This window comes from Felis catus, chromosome F2, assembly GCF_018350175.1.
Source record: "Felis catus isolate Fca126 chromosome F2, F.catus_Fca126_mat1.0, whole genome shotgun sequence".
NCBI lineage: Eukaryota > Metazoa > Chordata > Mammalia > Carnivora > Felidae > Felis > Felis catus.
In genome coordinates, this window is record NC_058385.1 from 12,318,558 (window position 1) to 12,332,057 (window position 13,500).

At 48.2% G+C, this 13,500-nt stretch overlaps 1 long non-coding RNA gene across 1 annotated transcript; it reads right to left on the reverse strand.

Annotated features, from left to right (window-relative positions):
* Window positions 1-4,724: 4,724 nt before the first annotated feature.
* LOC123383201 lies at window positions 4,725-9,973 on the reverse strand. Its single transcript, XR_006592692.1, has 2 exons — window positions 9,617-9,973; window positions 4,725-6,140 (listed from the first exon to the last, which is right to left on the reverse strand). It is a non-coding gene; the product is annotated as an uncharacterized LOC123383201 (long non-coding RNA).
* Between the last annotated feature and the right edge of the window lie 3,527 nt (window positions 9,974-13,500).

The window sequence follows — 13,500 nt, forward strand, 5'->3', positions numbered from 1 at the left end:
CCATAAATAATGAATTTGAGAAAAAAAAATTAAGCATGAAACCTAGTGGAGGTTTCAGAGGAAAAAAAAAAAAAACCCATTATTTCTAGATTGCAGTGGGGGGGGGGGAATTTCTGGTTGCAATTTTTGGATTTTCTTGATGGATGGGTTTGCTTCAGGTGGGGCATGTCAAAGGCTCAGGTGTGAGTGGCAGGGGAGGGCCGACCAGCTGCAGTACAGAGAGGCCAGATGGCTCGCAAGGAAGGAGCGAAAACTCAGGGAATTCTAATGATGAGAAACCCTCAAAGAGCTTTCAGAGTGCAGGCAGGCATGCTGGGAATTCTGGAAGCCATCACAATTAGCATCTAGAAACACCTTGCCTAAAATCCGGGCCTACAGGCAGTACTGTCTCAGGGTCTGGAGCGTGTGCTCAGAACAAACATATGTGTAGCAAATATATGTGTGCAACTGTGTGCAAATTTTATATATTTATATGTATGATTTATACACACACACACACACATACACACACACACACACACGTCTGCCCACACTACACATTTGTTAAATCTGTGCTGATTAGAATAAAATCAGACGGGGAGGAAGTTTTCCCAGTCTCCATCCATTGTCCACTCTCCTGTGTTGCTCCTGGGAACAAGTCCCTGGCCCCCTACCTGGAAGGGCAACGGCTTCCCAGAGTGTCGGGCAATGTCCAGCCCAGCCCAGCCCAGGCAGAGGCATGCCGGCTACTTTCCACAGAAGCTGGGCCACCAAGGAAAGGAGACACTACTCTCTCTTCTTGAGCTGAGAAGAGCCTAAGACATTTTCGTTTAAATAGTACAGGACAGTCAGGTGGTCGCTGGCAACAGAAGATGTTCTAATATTTACGCAGAGTTCGTAGCAAGGAACTTACAGCACTCTTGGGATTCTTACTAGCCCTCAAAGATGCGTGTGTGTGTGTGTGTGTGTGTGTGTGTGTAATGGCAAGAAGCTTGGGAGTAGCAGAAAGGAAGGCATCATCTTCTTTTTTTTTAAGTTTTTAGATTTATTTTGAGAGAGAGAGAGAGACAGAGAGAGAATGTGGGGAGGGGCAGAGAAAGAAGGAGAGAAAGAATCCCAAGCCAGCTCTCTGTCATCAGTGCAAAGCTCGATGCGGGGCTCAGTCCCATGAACCATGAGATCATGACCTGAGCTGAAACCAAGCGTCGGACGCTCAACCAACTGAGCCAGCCAGGTGCCCCACATCTCCTTCTTTTTTAAAAAAGTGAGGCACTTTTTTGGTTTGCCCATCATCCCCCATAAAGATAAACCCAAGTAGTGGACTCTGAGTTGAGGGCTGTTTCAGGGAGGACCCAAGACATGGGGGGAGAGAGGGCTGCTCATACCCCTTTGCTGCCGGTGCTGAGTTAGTTGGTAGAAATTTGAGAGGACAGGCAGAGGGGAAAAGAGAGGCGCTGTGTCATTCTGGGGGTGCTGGCTAGCTGGGGCCCACCCACCACCTGCCTGCCTCCTGCCTGTCCTGACATCATCTTCAAGCTTGAACCACTCAGTCTTGTCCTGTGAACTTATCTGACCTTAATTCCAATGCTGTGTGCGATACCACGATACCTGACTGAAGTCTCACGTGAAGATGTGACAGCTTGCCGCTGGTGGTGACGATGGGGGTGTCACTTCTCCATGGCGCTGTGTGCCTGCCTGGTTTAGCTCCTGTCACCCTGGGTGGCACAGGAGGTGGATTAGGGGACAAAGAGAATTCCTGCCAGACTTGGGTGCTGCAGGAATTCTATCTACTGCCCCTGGCTTCTGGCTGATTTGTGTGTTTTAGAGTAATACTGCGTTTTCTGCTCTTTGGGTCTGTTCCTGGTCTGGGGCCGGGGGGAGTCGGTAAACGTGACCCCCAAAGTCTCAGTTAAAAAAAAAAGCCCACAACAGAGCAGTCTGTTTGTTTGTTTGTTTGTTGTCGGCAGCATTTTCCTTCCTGCGTACTACCAGTTTGTTGACTGTCTCACTCAGTGTCGGTTGAGTTGGCACAGGTAGTCCCCTTGTGCGGCTAGAGACTCTTCCCGCTGGGCGTTTCTTCTCTTTCTCCCCTCTAATATCTATGTGCTCCCGGGGAGTGCTACAAAACACACTGAGGATGAGAAGACAAAACACAAACGAGCCCCGAGGTTTTACAGTCCATGGTGGTTTGGGAATGCAGGGGACAAACCCACCATCAAACGACCGGTGGCTTGGGGTATGATGGCCTTGTGCGAGATGGAGGTGTCAGCATGGCAGAGGGGGCGGAGAGCAGGGTGGGGGACCCCTCTCTGAAAGTGACAGCATTTCAGATCACAGTCCCACTCTAAAGAGCTCACAGCCAAACCAAGATGAAACCAGTCTCCTTCTGAGACGGAAGGAGACTTCTAGCTGACTCGTTGCGCTCAGCTTAGCGTTCATGGCCACTGGCTGGTGGTTCTGGGCAAAAGAGCCCACGTGGGGGCTGGGGGGTGGGGTGGTGAAGAGGAGAGGAGGCAATGTGGGTAAAGCCAAGCCAGGCAGAGGACTTATGGAGGAGATGAGAGGCTAGAAATCCATGAGGAAATGAAACGGTTGGTATGGCAAAAAGGCACAGTGGGCTGGAGGCAGAAGACTGGGGTCTCACCTGTGCCCTTCAGGACCCGAGCAGCCTTAGGAAAGGGGTATACTCCCTTTGAGTCTCCATTTTATCATCTTTAGAATAGAGCCAAAGATCATCTCCACCCTTCCTACCTCACAAGGATACTGTGAGAGTTTAACGGAAACCCCTCAAAACCCATAAGCCAAGGCTCAGGCCAGCACACTACTTGGCCAACTGTGGCTATCAAGCAACTTGGGCTGAAGAAAGAAAGAAGTCGGTGAGCGTAAAACAGAATATGGAATAAAGACGATTAATCAAAGTAGGCACGAGGGAGCCAGGGAAGAACCAAGGAAGAACCACATGGTGATGGTGCTGGTGGAGCCACCAGAGTCATTCAAAAATGCAGACAGGGTGACAGCGTCCGGCGAATGAGTAGCAGTGACCCGTGCTTGAGAACCTAACGTGTCAGCTCCTGTGCCGATGAGCGGGAGGCCGAGATTGGGAGAGGGGTCGGCAGGGAAGAAGCCACAGGTGGGAGAGACAAAGTCAGGCCAACAGCTTGTTTTTGGGAGACTGAGGCATAGGTGGGCATTCACATACTGATAGATGGAGTGGGCTCGCATGGGCCAGAGTTGAAAGCGAGGCAGAATGAGGCATGTCACTCACCCTATTTGAAATTGAAGATAGATAAGACCTTGGCTCAAAACGGTAACCGAGGAAAGGGGCTTACAATTTTTTTCTGGAGAGAACGCTTTCGTGCATTTGCTCCGAATCCAGTGATTTCGTTTAAACTGGGAGTTTCCTCGCCCGCCACGGGGACCAGAGAGAGTTCCGTCTCTAAGGAGAGTGAGGGCAGGTCAAGCTTCTGTAATTCGGTGTCATGAGAAGTAGGGGAAAGAGTTTTCCGCAAGGAGGTGACAACACTGTTTAGCCTTTCAGGAAGAGAGCCTTTCAGAAGTGAAAATGGAATGATTGTAGTTGATTTAAGAGGTAAAAGTTGAGAGGCAAAGGACAACTAAGGTTGAAAGGGTTTCTCTGAGTAGTCCTTTTGTTCATGGGCAAGACGTTGTCGCTGATGGGTTCAAGGGGAGTGGGAAAGCACGGGAGAGGTGGGAGGGATGATGGATTGCCTACGAACCTATGAAGAATGAGGCAAAGCAGCATGAAACCATTTGTTTGGGCTTTATAGATTTTCTAATAAAAACGTCAAGGTTTTTTCACACCATTTTGAAAATGTCATCAAATGCAAAACAGTTCTCCTGGTGCCACAAAGGCTGCATTTCCAATGGTAACTTCCAGCCCCAAATGCCATAACAAACTTTGTCAGATTTTCCTCCAAGTCGAACCAGGGGTCAGGTTTGGTCCAGGTCCCTTCAGGGTGACCTTTGATCCTTCACCGCAACTGCCCCTCCCGATAGAGCCCATAACTTTCCTGACCGTGAAGTATTTGGGGAGTTGATTAAAGGTTAGTGTGAGCCCAGTGGAAATATCCCTAAAAACAGAGAGCACACGTCTGAGCCGTGTCTGGGGATTGAAGAGCCTATTTCTGACTCTCTGACTTAGGTTATTTCTGGTGTAACCATTAAAAAAATTCTTTCAATGGGGCGCCTGGGTGGCGCAGTCGGTTAAGCGTCCGACCTCAGCCAGGTCACGATCTCGCGGTCCGGGAGTTCGAGCCCCGCGTCGGGCCCTGGGCTGATGGCTCGGAGCCTGGAGCCTGTTTCCGATTCTGTGTCTCCCTCTCTCTCTGCCCCTCCCCCGTTCATGCTCTGTCTCTCTCTGTCCCAAAAATAAATAAAAACGTTGGAAAAATAAAAAAAAAAAAAAATTCTTTCAATGAAGCTGCCTTGCCTCTTCTCCCCGGACTCACTCCTTTGTAATCTGCTTAATCCACTTCCTCAAAGTTATTATTATTATCATTATTATTGTTTTAATCATGTGACAGCCTGGCTCCAAGACCTTCAATGGCTCCCCTTTGCCTTCTTCCGGTTTTCATTTTTTATGACCATTTTATTTAACCCAAGAAATCTCAAATATCATCTTAGATATCATGTAACTTACATCAGAATGGTGAATGGGATATTTTACATCCTTTCTTTATACTGAGCTTCAGAATCTAGTGCGAACTTCACAGTCACAGCACATCTCAATTTGGAAGTTAAATTTAATCAGATACACTTAATTTGTATTTAGCTTTCATAAGATTTACAGTTATAAGAGAAGATTCACAGGCTAGTTGTTCAAATATACCTCAAAATTTTCCAGTGACTGACTCAAATGTCAGTTTTTGAAGCTGAATTTACACTGGTTAAATCGGAATCCCAATTTAAAGATCTCATTCTTATTGCAGAGTGGTATCCCACTTTAGAAATGGAACGCTCACCCCCCCCCCCTTGGTTAAGTGCAAACACCTTTAATTGGCTTTCTGCACCCCAGTTCCTTTGCAGTTCCCCTTTGCAGTTCTGCGCCCCAATTCCTTATCTTTTTCAGTTCCTGGGCGTGTGCCCCACACTTCAGCCAAATTCGCCCAGGCTGTGCCCCACACTCACTTCTCATCTTCAGTGAGATATCACTCTCTCCATCCCGGGCATTTTTCCCTTCATGTCATCTTTGCCTGCTAAAATCTTGCCATTCCTGGGGCGCCTGGGTGGCTCAGTCGGTTAAGCATCCAACTTCAGCTCAGGTCATGGTCTCGGGGTCCGCGAGTTTGAGCCCCGCGTCGGGCTCTGTGCTGACGGCTCAGAGCCTGGAGCCTGTTTCAGATTCTGTGTCTCCCTCTCTCTGACCCTCCCCCATTCACGCTTTGCCCGTCTCTGAAAACTGAATAAACCTTAAAAACAAACATTTGAAATCTTGTCGTTCCTTCACGATTTACCTGACGAGCCACTTCTTCCCTACAATCTTTCCTGGTTTCCTCAACTGCGATTTTCCCTTTCTTTTCATCCCTTAAATCACGTTGATGCCTCCAATCGATCCTCTTTTAACACGGATTCTAGTCTCTATTCTCCAGGGCTTGTCTCCTTGAAGCTGAAGTAGGAACCTGTGCCTCACGCGTTTTATTGCCCCCTACACCCACCACCTGCAATTAAGTTTCCTCCTGTAGGCCACCGCGATTGGGAAAGGGTGGAAGCATTCGGTTCAGGGTGAGGTCTTTTTGGGTTCCCTTCTATTACTGTATATGTTGAAAGGACCACATATGGAAAAAAGAAAGGAAAAAATCAGAGAGAACAGTTGAGTTTCGTACGTTGGTTTTGTCTAGCACATCAAGTCTGCTGCCTTTTGACTTTGGCGGATGTCTTCTTCCTGGCCCAAGAAACAGAGGCCAGGAGCGGACTTGCACATATGCCCCTCTCCTCCTCTCGCTGGCTTTCTGCAGCTCTGATGTAAAACGTTAAAGGACCAAGAAGGAGGAGCGGTTTCTGAAGGGACTCTGTTGCCCTCGTGGAGTTTCTTGTGGGGCTTGCTCTCTAGAGTCATGGGGTCTCTCGTAGGGTTCTGTTCCAAACATTTCCTCTTGGATCTTCTAAGCATGAGGGGTATTAAACACTGGAAGGGGTCACGTCTGAGGAGCGGGACAAACACAGGAATTAAATTCTTTGACTTTTAAAAAAATATCCCTGTTCTGTCTGGAAAACACAGGGGTCAGCTCAACAGGCTTCCCAGGGGCCACCAAAGTGATGGTTGTGGGGGCAAGAGTTTGCAGGAAGACAGAGAGGAAGGAATGCAGGGAGAAAACTTTAGAAGCTTAATAAGGCAGCTCCCAGCTATAGGGTGGAGGAAGCCAGTACAGGGGTAACTGGCAATGACCTAGTTGTTAGAATTGGATGGTTTGGACCTAGATCTACCAGTGGTTTACTGTAGAATCCTGAGCAAATCCAACTTGAGTGTGAGTTTTCCATATGTAGATGGGGCTGGTGCCTGTCATTTCTGGCAAACTGGCCAAACCTTATGACCACTTTAGGTTCAAGCTGGAAAGAAATGCAGCTGCCTTCCTTCCTTCCTTCCTTCTTTCCTTCCTCCCTCCCTCCCTCCCTCCCTCTCTCCCTCCCTCCCTCTGTTCTTTCCTTCCTTCCTTCCTTTCTTCTTTTCTTCCTCCCTCCCTTCTTCTCTCCCTCCCTCCCTCTGTTCCTTCCTTCCTCCTTCCCTCCCTTCCTTCCTTCCTTCCTTCCTTCCTTCCTTCCTTCCTCCCTCCCTTCCTCCCTCCCTCCCTCCTTTTCTCCCTCCCTCTGTTCCTTCCTTCCTTCCTTCCTTCCTTCCTTCCTTCCTTCCTTCCTCCTTCCCTCCCTTTCTCCCTTTCTCCCTTCCTTCCTTCCTTCCTCCCTCCTTCCTTCCCTCCCTGTCCTTCTTTCCTCCTTCCTCCCTTCTTCCTTCCAACAGATATTTATCACGTACTTGCCCTGCTCCAGGAGGATCTAGAAGTGAGGAAAAACAGTCGAAGTCCCTCCGTTCATACATATGCTAGCAACAGCCAGACAAGTAAATATACATAATATGGGGTAGTGATAAATGCTCCAAAGAAAGATAAAGGTGGGTGAGGGGACAGACAGCAGCACAGAGCTGTGTGAGACAGAGCAATCTATCTAAGGCAGCTTCCTCTGAGAGGGTGGCATCGGAGCAGAGACCCAGAGGAAATAAGGGTGTCACTGGGGGGAGCTGTGTTGTATGTGCAGAGAGAAGAGCTGAATCAGACAAATGTGCCAGCTGCATGACCCTGGGCAAGATAATAGCTTCTGTGAACCTCCCTTTCCATGGTTTAAAATAAAACTAACACCTACTTGACGAAGTGCTTGTGCAGATTAAATCCAGCATCGCGTGTGAGGCTTGGCACGCGGTGGAAAATGGATGTGGGGTGGGTGCCAGCAGTGAGCGCACGCCCCTGGGTGCAGTCTGGGTGAACAGATTGGGCGCCCCTCCTACCCTTCCCCAGGCGCCACCGGTCCTTCGGGGTCTCTGGGCCCCTTTCTCATTCAGTAGAAAACGGGCAGCGCGTCCCCTCCTCAAAGGAATGCAAAGGGTCAGGCGAGGGGTAGCAAATGCGATAGTGCTGTGGACCAGCTCTTCCGATTAAAGGTGGGCAGAGAATCAGAGCACGTGTGAGAGGCCGAGCCTCGATCCTCGCCCCCGGGGAGAGGGCGCCTGGGGGCACAGGCCCTCTAACCGGGACGGGTCCTTTAAAAACGTGGGCTCAGACGGAGCCAGAGACACATTTGCTAGCACCAGAGAGGGCTGGGAAGAGAGCCAGTCCCGGGGTGGAGGCTCGCCAGAAGGGCGGGCTCGGGCTGACCACCAGGAAGCAACAAAGCGGCAACACAAACAGGAAGCAGGACCGCTGGTGACAGGATGGGGCCCTGCGAGAGCCGGGAAGAGCCCGGAGCGCGGGGGGGCCGGGGAGTGGTGGGGGGCGCGAGTGAAACTGACATTGCCACTTCAGTACCTAGTGATGCTCCCCCTGTCATGCTCTTCAAAAACACAGCAGAAAGAACCCATTTCTGCCTCTTTGGTAACCCCTCCCCCCCCACCTCTGTGGGGAGAGGGTTTTTCTACTTCCCTCTCACCCACTTACACAGCCACCTCGTAATTAGTGGGAAAGCGCCTCATCCCGGGGCCCTGCCATCACCCTGCGCTGATTCCACAGTCCCGGGAAGCAGGGCCTGCCTCGTTATTTCGAAAACTGCCGGGAAGGGCACCCAGCGGATGATGGACTCCAACGAGAACAGGATCTACATCTAAAATAATATGAGTAAATTGCAGATTGATTCATGGGACAGAGCACCCAGCAGCCCAAACTCCATTCTTCCTCCCGAGTTCCATCTCCTATCTCCTGTCAGTCTCAAAATTGATAGAACAGCCTGGAGCCATTGAACAGAGTTATGTCTGCAATCACCTTTCTAATTCTTGCATACAGGTGCCAATATGTCAAGAGGACCCAGGCAAGGGGACAACGGGGTGGCTTTATTTAGCATTATGACAAGCAAACCCTTGAATACCAAAAGGGGCTCGTGAGCTTTCCAGCAGCAAGGAAAAAAAAAATTTATTTATTTATTTATTTATTTATTTTTTTAAAGCTCCCGTATGGTTGCCTGCCCCTGGCTCTCGTGGCCCTGCACCGGTGCGAAAAGGAGATCACTCACAAAAGGTTATTCAGCGCTTTCCCCGAATACACCCAAAAGTACCAAGTACGGACACAGCAGATGTCGGGAGACTGAGCCCTATTTTGGACAACTGCCGAGATATTTAGAAATAACGCTTTCTTATTAACCCAGGCATAATGCTGGAAGTCCTTTAAAATAAAACTTCCCAGATGCCACCTGCATGTGACATGGCAGGAGGGTGCATGCCAGCCGGCCCGCTGACACACGCAAGACTCTTAAGAAACAGCCTCGACTGATTGTTCCGGCACAAACAAATCACAACCTAATTTATGTATTCCTGCAGCTGTACCCCAGCCGAGGCAGGAGTCGGGCCGATTCACAGTTGACTAGTGCTGTCTCATTCTTTGCAGATTTTGGCATTTAACTGTAATTAAGATTTATTGTTCACTAGCTTGCAGGTCAGGGCAGGCATGACAATATGGGCAACTTTTCTGTTTACTAGAAAAATGTCTGGTAGGAGGAAGCCTCAAACCTTCCAAGCAGAACCTGACAGAAATAAATAGCACCTCTTCACTCCAGGACCAGCGCATTACCGATTTTAATCAGACCCGAGAGTTCTCGTTAAGGGAGGGCAGGGAGGAATCGGAAAGAGCTAGTGAACTGTGCCGTTGCTTTTGCACCAGAAGGGTACGGGCCGGAAGCCAAATCAATTATTGCTGATCTTCTGGATTTGGGGAAGGGATTGTCAGCTCGGTGTGGGAGGGACTGAGACCTTGCTGCCGACAAAGGTTCTGCAGAGACTGGGACCTGTGGGTCTCCACGGCCCCTCCTTGCAACCGAGAGGAGAATCATCGCTCGTCTGTCCCCACTCTCAAGGATGCCCTTGGACCAAATCAGATGGCCCGAGGAGGAGGGAGGCAGGGTGCAGCAGGCAGCGGCCACTCACCTTTTACAGTCTGTCTGCTGAGGTCCTGTGCAGGTGACCCACGACGCAGTGGGTGTGAATGAACAAACGCTCTGCAAGCAGACAGATGAAGAAGGGCATCTCATCCCACTGGTTTATTAGAAGGCAGAAATGCTGAAGCATAATGTCCTTCAGTTCTGCAGCGTCTATAATTTATTATGTATTATTGTTTGTCCTCCTTGGAGTATTTTTGTCAGAGCCTCTATAAAATAAGAAAACATTACTCACATGGCCCAGAGATCTGGACCCTGAGTTTTTCCTGTTTCTCTTATTCCCTTTCAGAGGAGGGGCGGGGGAAGAAAAAAACCAAACCAAAACAAACAAACAAAAAACCCCTTGCTCTCCAGAGCTCCAGTGACTACAGAATGCAATTTTATACGATATTGTAAAAATGTCTTTGTATCTCGCTCGAAACTGCAAATCGTTCAAATTGTGGCTCGCAAAAATCCGTACACAGCTTTAGGAAAAGATTAAAAATAAGTGAGGGAGAAAAGTGGGTGATCGTCTACATTCTCCCGTTGTACGTTGTTTATTAATATTAGAGCTACTAGTTCCCAGAAGTTGAAGAGGGTTGGTTCTATTCTGCAGCGATCCACTCCTTCCCCAGTTGCCTTAATTCTAGCACATTTGTTCTCCTCTTTGTTGGAAAGGGATCTCGAGATTCTAAGAGGTATAAGGGAGCTTTTGTTTTGACATTAAGAGAAAGCTGTAAGAGAACGCGCCTTTCCCAAAGGTACAAGGGGGAAAATGGGTGTGAAATTAATTTTAATGGTGGATAGAGACAAAATCTAAAAAAGGATTTAAAAGAAAACTTCCCACCTGTTTTACCAACTGAAGGTGCTTTATAGTCCTAGATACCAGATTTTTAGTCTTGGGGGATCCAGTTCAATTAAAATGATGCTGAATCACAAAAGAGGAAAATATAATTGAGGGAAGAAGGATTCTAATATTTAGATTCAGTTGTTAGTGATATTTTTAACCACTTAAAAAAAAAAAAAAAAGCCATTCTTCCCTTCCACTAAACTCACGATTATTAGTTTAATTTTCAGAGCTGGCCAGTTTAAGCCAGCATTACTCTGTCCCGAGGACCCTTGAGCCGGGCCCAGAAAAGGTTGAAGGAAGTCTCACAGGGGGCACACTTGACCCTAAACGTGAGCCTGGTTTACCGAGCCACAGAACTTTGATCCTTGGTGACGCCTTGCGAGGTGGTTGGGTGGGGAGGGATGGGGGGGGGGGCAGGAGAAGACGACAGTCACTCCACAGCTTCTCGGGTGGCTGATCCGAGCAAAGCACATTTACACACTCGGGTCTCGGCCCTCACGGATGCAGACGGGCGGGTAGAAAAGGGCGAGCAGGATGCTGCAGTCATTTAGCGGGCAGGACATCGCGGTGCCCACTGCTGCTCAGTGCAAACAATGGAAGCCGGGGACAGGGAGCTTGCGGTGGCTCCGAACAGGTGGGAAGCTGGAGGAGAATCACTTGGCTCTCAGCTGGGAAGGGCTTTGTGGCGGAAGCAGGATCTCAGGAGCTGGGAGAATGATTGTAGGAGACAGCTTGCGGAGACGGGATGGGGCAGGATTCCAGGCGCACGGCCTCCTGCCCAGGAACGAAGCAAACCTTGAAGGAGAGAATATGGTGCTTAGTGGAAGGGGCAGTGGGAAAAATTCCAAGGAAGGAGGAGGAGGAACGGGCCGTGTAGTAGCAGGACCACTCGGATGACCAGCATTTCAGACGTCCTCCACCACTCGAACGCGATCGCTATCGGCCCGTCTTTGCCGAAAGTGTTGTTACTCTGTTACAGCCTTTGGCATTTAAGGCTTTGTTTTTTGGGCTAATATTATGCCCACGTTGGTCGCCACGTTCTTAATGGAGTGTTAAAAAATGAGAGATGATTCATCGGAGACTGCCCGGAATAGAGATAAAATGGATCAAAACACGGGAAACGGAGACTAACGCCGTTGTTTGCACAATTTTAAAATGTGGTTTTGAAATTAGAGAAGGCGGTTGGTGGTGCCTGGGTGGCTCAGTTGTTTAAGTGTCTGACTTTGACTCAGATCATGATCCTATGGTTCCTGAGTTCGAACCCCGCGTCGGGCTCTGGGCTGACAGCTCAGAGCCTGGAACCTGCTTCAGGTCCTGTGTCTCCCTCTCTCTTTGCCCCTCCCCCACTTGCTCTCTCTCGTTCTCAAAAAAAAAAAAAAATGAATAAACATTAAAAATTTTTAAATTAGAGAACAGGGGACCACGGGGTAATGATTATTTCCTGAGATAGCAGGAAGCGGGAGTTTTCTTCTACCGTGAGGAGGATAAACAACAGTTTTCTATCTTCAAGGAGGAAACAGAGATGTCAGAGATCTCAGGTGCTTTGAATAGATATTGCTGAATTGTCCTTTAAAAATGGTGTAGGAATATTTATGCCTACCAATAGCCTGTGCGAGACGGGCTATTCCCCAAAGCCCTTCCCAGAAATAGAACTTATCAGTACTTATGATATCAGAGAACTGGTATCTTGTTTCAGCTTGACCTTCCTTGTGAGGATGAGTGCTTATCTAAATCCACATCCCCATCTAAGTGGAAATCTATGTCTATATCAAACCTACCTTCACCACTTGCACCTCTTCTGTGACTTGCCTGTTCAAACCCTTTGCCCATTTTTTAACTGAGGTCTTTATTATTTATTATTTTCCAGAAGTTCTTTGTATATCAGGGATACGCCATTAACATACTGCACATTAGGGATATACCATTAGTGCAAAAGAGTGCTCACTCCATCTTACCCTGGCTAGCTTTCCATAGAATTGATTTTCTTCATTTACCAATTTAATAGTCTAAAAAGGGATTTTTTTTAAGTTTATTTATTTATTTTTGAGAAAGAGAGAGGGCAGAAGGGGCAGAGAGGGAGGGAGGCAGAGGATTTGAAGCGAGCTCTCCTCTGGCAGCAGGGAGCCCGATGCAAGGCTTGAACTCATGAACCAATCATGACCCAAGCCAAAGTTGGATGCTCAACCAACTGAGCCATCCAGATGCCCCTAAAAAGGGAATTTTGATGTTTTAATTTATATTTGATCTATATTTATTTGGTTATTAATGAGGCTGAATTTTTTCCATATTTTTATCAAAAATTCATATTTCTTTTGCAAATAGCCTATTTTTGGAAGAAGGTCCCCATTGTGGTTTTCTTACTGGTTTATAGGCTATAAACCCGGGATCTATTACTTACGGCAAATAACTTGTCGTACAACTTTTAGGCTCTTTAGGTATCCATGTGAGCTTTTCTGCTCGGTTTGCGAGAGAAGTTCTGGCTCTGCAGACAGGGTGGGGCGAAGGTGTGTGTTTCCACTCTGGCTTGGATTCTCCTTAAATTTGGAAATGAAATATAATTCACCATCCTGAGGATTAATTTCCTTTTGAAAAATACCCAGTCTGATGTATATAAGAAACGGCATTTCTTCCTGTAAGATGGCTTTGACCATGTACCACATAACATAACAATCCTGGCCTTATTGTACTAAATGTGCGTTCGCTTGACTTTGTTACCTTTGAGCCGATGACTGAAAATGCCTCTGCTGGGGGGCCTGGGCGGCTCAGTCGGTTAAGCATCGGACTTCGGCTCAGGTCATGATCTCATAGTTTGTGGGATAGAGCCCCTGAGTTGGGCTCTGTGCTGACAGCGTGGGGCCTGCTTGGGATTCTCTCTCCCTTTCTCTCTCTCAAAATAAATTTAAAAAAAAATTTTTTTTTTTTTAAATGCCTCTGCTTTCTTTCCTGTCTGTAGGAGCTGGAAGCAATGGTGTAGTGGGTAGGGAAGTGGGGTCCAGCAAGCAGAGAGCAGAATACCAAGCCGTAGGAAGGGCAGGGAGGAGCCT